Raw genomic sequence first — 9,385 nt, 5'->3', positions numbered from 1 at the left:
TTCTTCTCTCGTGGTGTCTTTGTTTCCATTTGGTATTAGAGAGATATGGGATTCATAGAAACTTTTTGGGAGAGTTTCTGTTTTTTCAATTTCCTGGAAAAGTTTGTGAAGGACGGGCAGTAGATCCTCTATAAATGTTTGGAAAAATTCGGTAGTGAATCCATCTGGACCTGGGCTTTTGTTTTTGGGAAGAATTTTGATTACAGTTTCAGTTTCATTTTCATGACTAGGTCTATTCAGGTATTTTATATCCTCTTGACTCATTTTTGGGAGATTATAGGAATCCAGGAATTTATCCATTTCTTCTAACTTCTCTTTTTTTTTGGCATACAGACTTTCAAAGTAGTCTCTGATATCTTTTGAATTTCTTTGGTTTCCATTGTGATATCTCCATTTTTATTTCTGATTCGGTTTATTAGTTTTCTCTCTCTCTCTGTTTCTTTGTGAGTGTTGCTAGTGGTTTATCTGTCCTGTTTATATTCTCAAAGAACCAGGTCTTGGTTTCATTGATCTTTCGGATTGTTTCTTAGGTTTCATGTCGTTGATTTCTGCTCTAAGTTTTATGATCTCTGTCCTTCTGCCCGATTTAGGCTCCTTTTCTTGATCCTTTTCTAAGATCTTGAGCTGTGAAATAAGTTTCTTATGTGCATCTTTTCTTCCGTCCATAGATATGCTTGCAGAGCTATGAATTTTCCCCTTAATAGGGCTTTAGCTGCATCCCATAAGCTCTGGTAGTTCGTGTCTTCGTTCTCATTTGTTTCCAGGTATCTTTTGATTTCTTCCTTGACGTCCTTCTTGACCCACACATTGTTCAGCAGTGACTTGGTTATTTTCCAGGTGTTCGATTTGGTTGTCCGTGTCTGTGTGTGATTCACATCTATCCTCAGTGCATCATGGTCTGAAAAGATTGTTGATACTCTTTCTATCTTCCTGATTCTATTGAGGTATGTTTTGTGGCCTAGCACATAGTCTATTTTGGAAAATGTTCCAGGAGCACTGGAGAAGAATGTGTATTCTTTCTTTGGGGCGTGTAAAGCCCTGTATAGGTCTATAAGTCCTTTCTCTTCTATTTATTCATTCAAAGTCAATGTTTTCTTGCTGAGTTTTGTTCTTGTTGATCTATCCAGAGGTGATAAGGTGATGTTGAAGTCTCCATCTACTATTGTGTTGCTAGCACTGTCCTCTTTAAAATCTGTTAGCAGTTGTTTTAAGTATCTAGCTGTTCCTTTATTAGGTACTTATACATTTAAGAGTATGATTTCTTCCTGTTGTATGTATCACTTGATGAAGAGAAAGTGGCCTTCGCTGTCCCTTCTAATCTTTTTCAGCCTGATATTAATGTTGTCGGATACTAGTGTGGCCATCCCAGCTTTTGTGAGGGAGCTGTTTGCTTCCAGGATTGTTTTCCATCCTTTCACTTTGAGTCTGTGTTTGCTCTGATTGTTCAGATGAGTTTCTTGTAGACAGAAGAATGCTGGTTTCAGTTTCTGGATCCATTTTGCCACACTTTGTCTCTTGGTAGGTGCATTTAGACATTGACATTAAGGGAGAGTATTATCATGGGGTTTTGTGCCATCTTCCTGTAGGAGTTGATTGTGTTTACACGTGTTTTCATTCTTTTCTTACAGGAGCCCCTTTAGTTCTTCTTTTAGATTTGGTTTTGAGTGTATGAAGTTGCTGAGTTTGTGTTTATCTAAAAAGTGGTGTATCGTTCCATAGAATTTGAGTGAGAGTTTACCTGGATAGAGTATTCTCGGTGAGGCGTTCATTTCTTTGATTTTTTTCACTATATACAACCATTGCCTTCGGTTTTGAGGGTTTCCAATGATAGGTCTGCTCTGAATCTAAGGGGTGCTCCTTTGTATGTAATTTCCTTCTTTGACCTTGCTGCTTGTAATATGGTGTCTCTGTCCACAGCATCCATCGTTCTGACTATGATATGCTTGGAGTGTTTTTTCTGGGGTCTCCTTTAGCTGGTACCCTTCCGGCTCCTTGGATCTGGATGTCTGCTTTCCTTAACTCTGGGAACTTTTCAGCAATGATTTCTTTTACTCTAGCTTTTTCATTGGGGTTGTTTCCCTGTCCTTCTGGTAAACCAATGATTGTAATGTTGTTCCTCTTGGCGTCATCCCCTAGGTCTCTGATTCTCCTTAGAGCAATTTTGAGGTCTGTTCCTATTGCTTGTTCTTCCCAGTGGGATTTCTGTTGCTCATCTTCAAGCTCGCTGATCCTCTCTTCAGCTGCACTTATCCTATTGCTATGGGCACTTACTAACTTTTTAATTTCATCCACTGAATCCTTTATTTGTGAATCTTCTTTTTGTAGCTTTTTAAAATTCTGTTCTCATTTCTTCCTGTATTTTCTTGGCTCTCTTTTCTACTGTTTTTTCATTTCTTCTTTTAGTCTTTGGATATCTCTTCCATTGATTCTTTGAGTAGGTCCTTGAACACCCTCTGCATTTTATCCTGGAATTCTTTATCAATGAGAGTGCAATTGTGGAAAACCTCGGTTGAGGATTCGGGATTCTTTTCATCATATTCTCCTTGTGGTGGAGATTTGCGCTTTGGAGGAGGTACTTTTTAGTTTTGAGCTTGTACAGCACATTTCATACAGGTCTTTTGTTATAAATGGAGTAGGCGAGTGGGATGTTGTTGTATTCTAGTAGAGGTGGTCAGAAATTTTTAGTCGGTATTAGGCGACAAAGTGAGAGATGAAAGTCCTGAGTGCCCAGATTGGGAAATATAACTGCGGCTGGCCACCCAGGAGAAGGCCACGCCCACTTCTGGGAGGAAACGCTCCCTATATGGTGGCCACGCCCCTGGCCTATCCCAGGGTCACTCCCACGCAGGATCCTGGAATGTAGGAGGAGCAATGGAAAATCCCATGGAGCTGCCTCAGGTGTCCCCTGCTGGAGGGTGTCCAGTTCTGCAGGAAAAGGCGGGGGGCTGGGGATGAGGAGTGGAGGAGTGGTGAACCTGGCTGGTGCTCCCTCTACCCACCTGGAGGGGAGGGGCTGATAAGGTGATGGATAGTCCAAAGGAGCTGCTGCAGGTGTCCCCCGCAGGTGTACCCCTCTGGAGGGTGTCGAGTTCCGCGGGAAAAGGCACGGGGCTCTTGATTTATTTTTACTTTATGTTCCAATCTTAATGATATCACCAGCTACTCAGTCAACCCAGCTAAACCCTAAAGTCTCTTCCACTTTCTCCTGCACAAGTCTCTGCTTTCTGACAAAAGGGAGGACCTCGGAATGCTGACATAAATCTAATACCCAGGGCCGCAGGAGATAGTGTAATGCTTATGGAACTTGTCTCACATTCACTCAATTTGACTCCCAGCACCACCTTATTGCCAGAGTATCAAAGGCTGTATAGCCTCAGAGGACCCCAAGCACCATGGCCACGTTTTCTGAAAATTGTCTGTGGGGCACCCACACCTCCTGAGCATTGCTTTACAGACTCTCCCAGCAACCAAAAAATATGTAGTGCCCCAGAAACATGTACTTGTCTTAAATAGGGAGCCTCACTTTAGGTGAGGTTCACAAGGAAATATTGCATGAAAACATAAAACAAAGAGCAGGGGAGACAGTGTAAATCATGTGAGTACAGATCATATATTTGGTGAAATGTGTTAAGATTCAGATGCCCTAGTCTTCGCACCAGGGATATTCCTTCAAAAATGTCCCAATATACTGAAAAGGTTCTAGAATATTAGATGACTGAAACTCAATTATGAGCAACTTTGTAACTTTGTATCTCTTGGTAATTCTAATGGTTAAAGTAAATTTTAAATACACCCATCAAATTTACCTTTTTACCACTAAATGGGAAAGATACATTCTAATACTTATCCTCACCAGAAGCTCAACAGAGTGTGACACTTTCCATGAGATGTCCTCCCTTGCATTTTTCTCATGATACTTATTAGTACTTCACTCTTCTGTTTCTTCCCTTTACTCATGCCAAATCTTCCCATCTCCCTTGCAAGCTCCTGAAACATTATCCATTCAATATTGGTGCACTTTGCCACTGCTCCTCTGGACGTCTTGTCCATGAACTGATTGTAAAACATAACATAGCTGCAATTACAGTATTCATGCCAAAGACAGTCATTGATATATCTTTGCGTTTAGCTTTCTACAAGCTATTGGCACACAGGTGAGAAACATTTTTTTTTCCTACAGAGAACACAAAAATAGATATGCTGGGTTTTAAAGTTCCATCAGTATTCTGAGGTACAAAAGAAGGATATATATTTTTAATGTTTTATCCAATATCTGTGAGATATACCATTGCAAATCTATTCATAATTTGCTTCCAGTCATACAACGATCCAACATGCGTCCCTTCTTTAGTGTACATTTCCCAAAACCAATATTCCTGGTTCCCTAAAACCATCCCCCAACACCCTACCCCCACACCCAGTGTGTCTCTATGGCAGGCTCTTTAATTCTTTTCTCTGTCTCCTTTTTATTTTGTGCATTAAGGGTCTCGTACAGGTACTAAGAGGTCATCATGTTTGTTCAAGGAATTTAGCATTTTTATCAGGAAGGTAAACCTGGAGTAGCTTTGAGGTACGGAAATGACTGCTGAGGCTTCCAGAAGTACAGGGCAGTGGGTGTGGGATGCCCATCCTGCCCAGAGAAAGCCTGGAGATTTCAGTCACAAAACCCGCATATCCCAATTTTCAGCTGTTATATTTCAGTGAGAGGCATCCTGAGACGATGGAAACCAGAGGAGAGCATGGTGGCGATTTTGGATTGTGGGAGCAAGTGGCTGCACTGGGTTCTGTTTGGGTGGGCACCAAACTAACCTGCCTCCCTCCAATTTACCCTAGTGTGTTCAGCCTTTTGCAGGTCCAAGGTTAACTGTGGCTGTTGATATGTTCCAGATTTCTCTATGGGTCTCTGAAACAAGACCAATGCATTAGTTTGTATAGCTGAGCAAGGGGTGGTTTGTGAACATGGCTCCCACATATCTTTCAGGAGTTTAATTTCTCGGGAAACGTAGTCCTGAGTTGTTGGGAGCCAGCCAGAGGCACAGTGGCCATTTGAGGTTATCAGGAAGCATGAAGACACCATCAGACTGTTGATGTACTCACCTGAGGGTACAGGTTGACTTCCTGCAGGCACTGCACCACCAGACTAACAAATATTCTTTGAATTAATGAACGAATAATCAACATTTTCAAAATGTGTCTCTTTCTTGCATTTTAGAAGGGTACCTTCTAACATGAAAATAATCTTCATGGTATAATCAAGACCTACGATTTATTCTTAATACATTTAATAAAAGCTACACATTTTGGAAATTTATACAAAGAAATTCTTTTAAATTATCTGTCTTCATAATTTACTTGTAAATTACTAAGATATCACTGTTTATTCCACCGTTCTTAGCATAGAAATTTACAGACAGAATGTGCTAAGTAAAAATTCATTTTGGCACTTCTGTTCAATGTAGTACTGGAAGTACTTGGAAGAGAAAATAGATAAGAAAAAGATATTAAGGGTTTTTCATGTATGAAAGTTAGAAATAATCTCTCACTATTCACATAAGATATCATACTATATTCAGAGAATACTAAAATCTCTACGAAAAACTCCCAGAGGCAATAGACATTTATAGTAAAATTGCAGGCTATAAACTCAATACCCAAAAGTCTATGGCTTTTTTATATGCAAGTAATGAGAGAGAAGAAAGTGACATGAAAAAGCAATCCCATTCACAATCCTGCCGCAGAAAATCAAGAAACTTGGAATCAGCTTAACTAAAGAGGTAAAGGACCTATACATCAGGAAATTAAAAAAGACACGAGGAAATGGAAACATATATACTGCATATGGAATGGGATATTTAATATTGTCAAAATGGCAATTCTCCACGAAGCATTGTAAAAATTCAACTTGATCCCTATAAAGATACCCATGACATTCTTCAAAGAAATTGATCAAGCACTGCTGAAATTCACATGGAACAACAAACGCACACGAATAGCTAAAGCAATTCTTGGGGAAAAGACAATGGAGGCATCACCTTCCCCAACCTCAAACTCTACTACAAACGATAATAATGAGAACAGCATGGTACTGGAACAAAGGCTCAGCTGCAGACCAATGGAAAAGGATTGAATATACTGACACACACCCTCAAATATATAATCATCTAATCTTTGATAAGGGAGCAAGAAATGTGAAGTGGATCAAGAGAGTCCTCCTTAACAAACGGTGCAGAAAAAACTGGACAGCTACATGCAAAAAAAAATGGCTCAGACCTCTACCTAACACCATGCACAAAAGTCAGATAAAAATGGGTCAAAGGCCTCAACATCAGACCAGAATCCCTCAGGTTCATTGATGACAAGGTCGGCAAATCCCTCCAAGACATTGAAGCTAAAGGTATCTTCAAATATAACACGCCACTTGCCAAGCAACTAGAAACAGAGATAAACAAAGGGGACTATCTTAAATTAAGCAGCTTCTGTACCTCAAGAGAAACAGTGACCAGAAACAAAGACTCCGCTATGCGGGCAAGATACTCGCAGAAGCCTACCAGGTTCTCTGAGAGTGAGAACTGGACAATCAGAGTTGCTGTCTTCTAAATAAGATCCAGTCTCTGGATGTTGGCCATTGATGGCATTACATGGATCCAGGGGCAGTTCGTGGTTGTAGCACTTAATTATTGGAAGATGGGGGATCTGGAAGGAGGGGGCACAGTCTTGATCTGAGGAGCCATGGAGATCTCATCCCCCGGTCCCGCACATCTGGGTTCCTCTTTCAGTTCCTTCATGCATGAGGCTCCTTCAAGCTTGGGAAGGGTGGTCTTAAGCGTACCTATGGCTGGTTGCAGAGGTCTTCAGCTGCCGGGGCTCTAATCAGGGCGGTGAGGGAAACTCACCCCGGCACCTCCAAGGAGCCTCGGTGAGGAAAGCCAGGTGCGAGGTCAGGACACTGTCGTTTTAGACATATTTGGAATTAATTTTAGATCGAAAAGTACACATCATTCAAAATACTTATGTGCTTAATAATAAATTACTACACACTTGTTCAATAACCTCAGAGACCCCACTCTGCTCAGAGAACTAGATTTTTAATTACAGGTCTGTTTTGCCCATGTGTCATGACTGAGAATCACTATCAGTAGATATGAAACTCACTATACACAAAGATGCACACAGGTTACTTTGAGTCATCTATGTTGTTAATGTGAGTTGTCCATTAAACTTCACTGAGACCCTTTGTTCTGTCCTTTATAGGAGGCTCATGAGTCTCACCTTCCGTTCAAGTTGAACTTGTAATAAGGTGGAATGAAATCATCAATATTCTCCTCACCTCTTCCTTCAGGAGAAAAACCCTACTTACATTCAAGGTGGTCAAAGTGCAGACAACACCATCCACCTTTTCCTGGAGATGTACACAGGACTGAGGTAAGAACAGCAAAAGGCTCTATTTTAATGTTCTTAATGAAGGATTTAGGGAACAACATTAAACAAACTCATATACCATCTTCCAAAAGAATAATTTTGTAAAACTGATGCCTAGGGTATGGTAAATGATAATATAGTAAAAACCATATTTTATTTCTGGGACATTAAAATTCTAAATCTATTTATTCATGCTGTTTGAAATACATTCCTTGATTAGGAATCATTGTCTGCCATAGGAGTGAGGAAGGACAACACTCAAAGTAATAAGAAGAGAAAAATATGGAAAAATTAACTCCTACTAGGTTTGATAACACATATACTAAAATTGAAATGATACAATGATAAGCATGGTCTTTGCACAGAGATAACATGCAAACTTGTAAAGCATTCCATATTTTTGTTGCAAGAAGAATTAACAGGTATACTTTAAGCTAAGACAATCCCCACAAGTACAAAAATTATACATAAAGAGAGCACAAATCCCCAAAACAACAATCTCTCTCAATGACAATGGACTAAATGTGCCAATTCAGAGGCACAGAATGGGAAGATGAATTAGAAAACTGAACCCAACAGTCTTCTGCCTGCAAGAAACATGTCTGAACAATCAAAACACCCATGGGCTAAAAGTAAAAGACTGGGAAACAAGTTTTCAAGAAAATATCACCTCCGCAAAGCTGGAGTGGCCATACTAGTATCAGACCACATGGACTTCAGGCTAAAGGTTATAAGAGACAGTGAAGGTCATTTCTTAATGATCATGGGATATGTACATCAGAAAGAACTCACCTTCCTCAATGTATACGCTCCTAATGACAGACAAGCTAAATTCTTTAAAACAACTTCTAATAGACTTATGGAAAAACATTGATAGCAACACAATACTAGTAGGAGATTTCAACACTTCTTTGTCACTTCTCGATAGATTAAACAGACTGAAGCTCAGCAAGGAAATATTTTATTTAAGGGAAGTAATGAACAACCGTTGGCTTAGGGAGGAAATCAAAGAGGAAATAAAAAGTTTCCATAAACAAATGAGAATGAGGACATGAGCTACCAGAAATTGTGGGACACAGCAAAAGCAGTGTTAAGAGGAAAGATTATAGCTCTGCCAGAATTCATCAGGAAGAAAGAAAGGGCCTACATGAATAAATTAGAGCTCAAGATTTTGCAAAATAACCAACAAAAGTAGTCCAAACTAGGCTGGAGGAAGGAAATAATAAAACTTGTACCAGACATCAATGAGCTAGAATCCCAAAATACAATCCAGAAGACCAATAAGAACAAAAACTGGTTCTTTGAGAAAATAAATAAGATCAAAAAACCATGAGAAGCCTCTCAAAGAAACAAAGAGAAAGAATTCTAATAAATCGAATCAGAAATGCAAAGGGGGGTATCCTAATAGAAAGTACAGAAATCAGTAGGATCATCAGAGATTATTTTGAGAATCTTTGCAGCAGGAAATGAGAGAATCTTGAAAAAATTGATAAATTATTGGATTCCAATTACCTCCCAAGGCTGAACCAAGAAAATTTGGAATACTTGAACCTATCACTAACAAGGAAATTGAAATGATGGTCAAAATTATACCCCCAAACAGAATCCAGGGCCCAGATGGATTCAATAGTGAACTATTTCAAATCTTTAAAGAGGAACTGCTTCCAACATTTTTAAGATTTTCCAGGAAATTGAAGAAACAGAAATACTCCCAAATAGTTTCTATGAGGCAAAGATCACACTAATACACAAATCGACAGAGAAACCACAAAAAAAGAAAATTGCAGACCTTTTTCCTTTGTGAATACAGATACAAATATTTTCAAGAAAATCCCAGCAAAGAGAATCTAGAAACTCAACAAAATATCACACACTATCACCAAGTAGGTTTAGCTTAACATTCTCTAGTCAATCAACAGAATACACCATCTCAATAAAATAAAGATAAAAGTCATATGATCATATC

The 9,385-nt window shown here is 39.4% G+C and overlaps 1 pseudogene; it reads left to right on the top strand.

Annotated features, from left to right (window-relative positions):
- The first annotated feature begins 7,724 nt into the window (after nt 1-7,724).
- On the top strand, nt 7,725-7,821 carry LOC130025889 (uncharacterized; annotated as a pseudogene).
- Nucleotides 7,822-9,385: the final 1,564 nt, after the last annotated feature.

This window comes from Sorex fumeus, unplaced genomic scaffold, assembly GCF_029834395.1.
Source record: "Sorex fumeus unplaced genomic scaffold, SorFum_2.1 ptg000032l, whole genome shotgun sequence".
Classification (NCBI taxonomy): domain Eukaryota; kingdom Metazoa; phylum Chordata; class Mammalia; order Eulipotyphla; family Soricidae; genus Sorex; species Sorex fumeus.
Note: the sequence above shows the minus strand (reverse complement) of the source record. Positions and strands in the feature narration are given on the sequence as shown.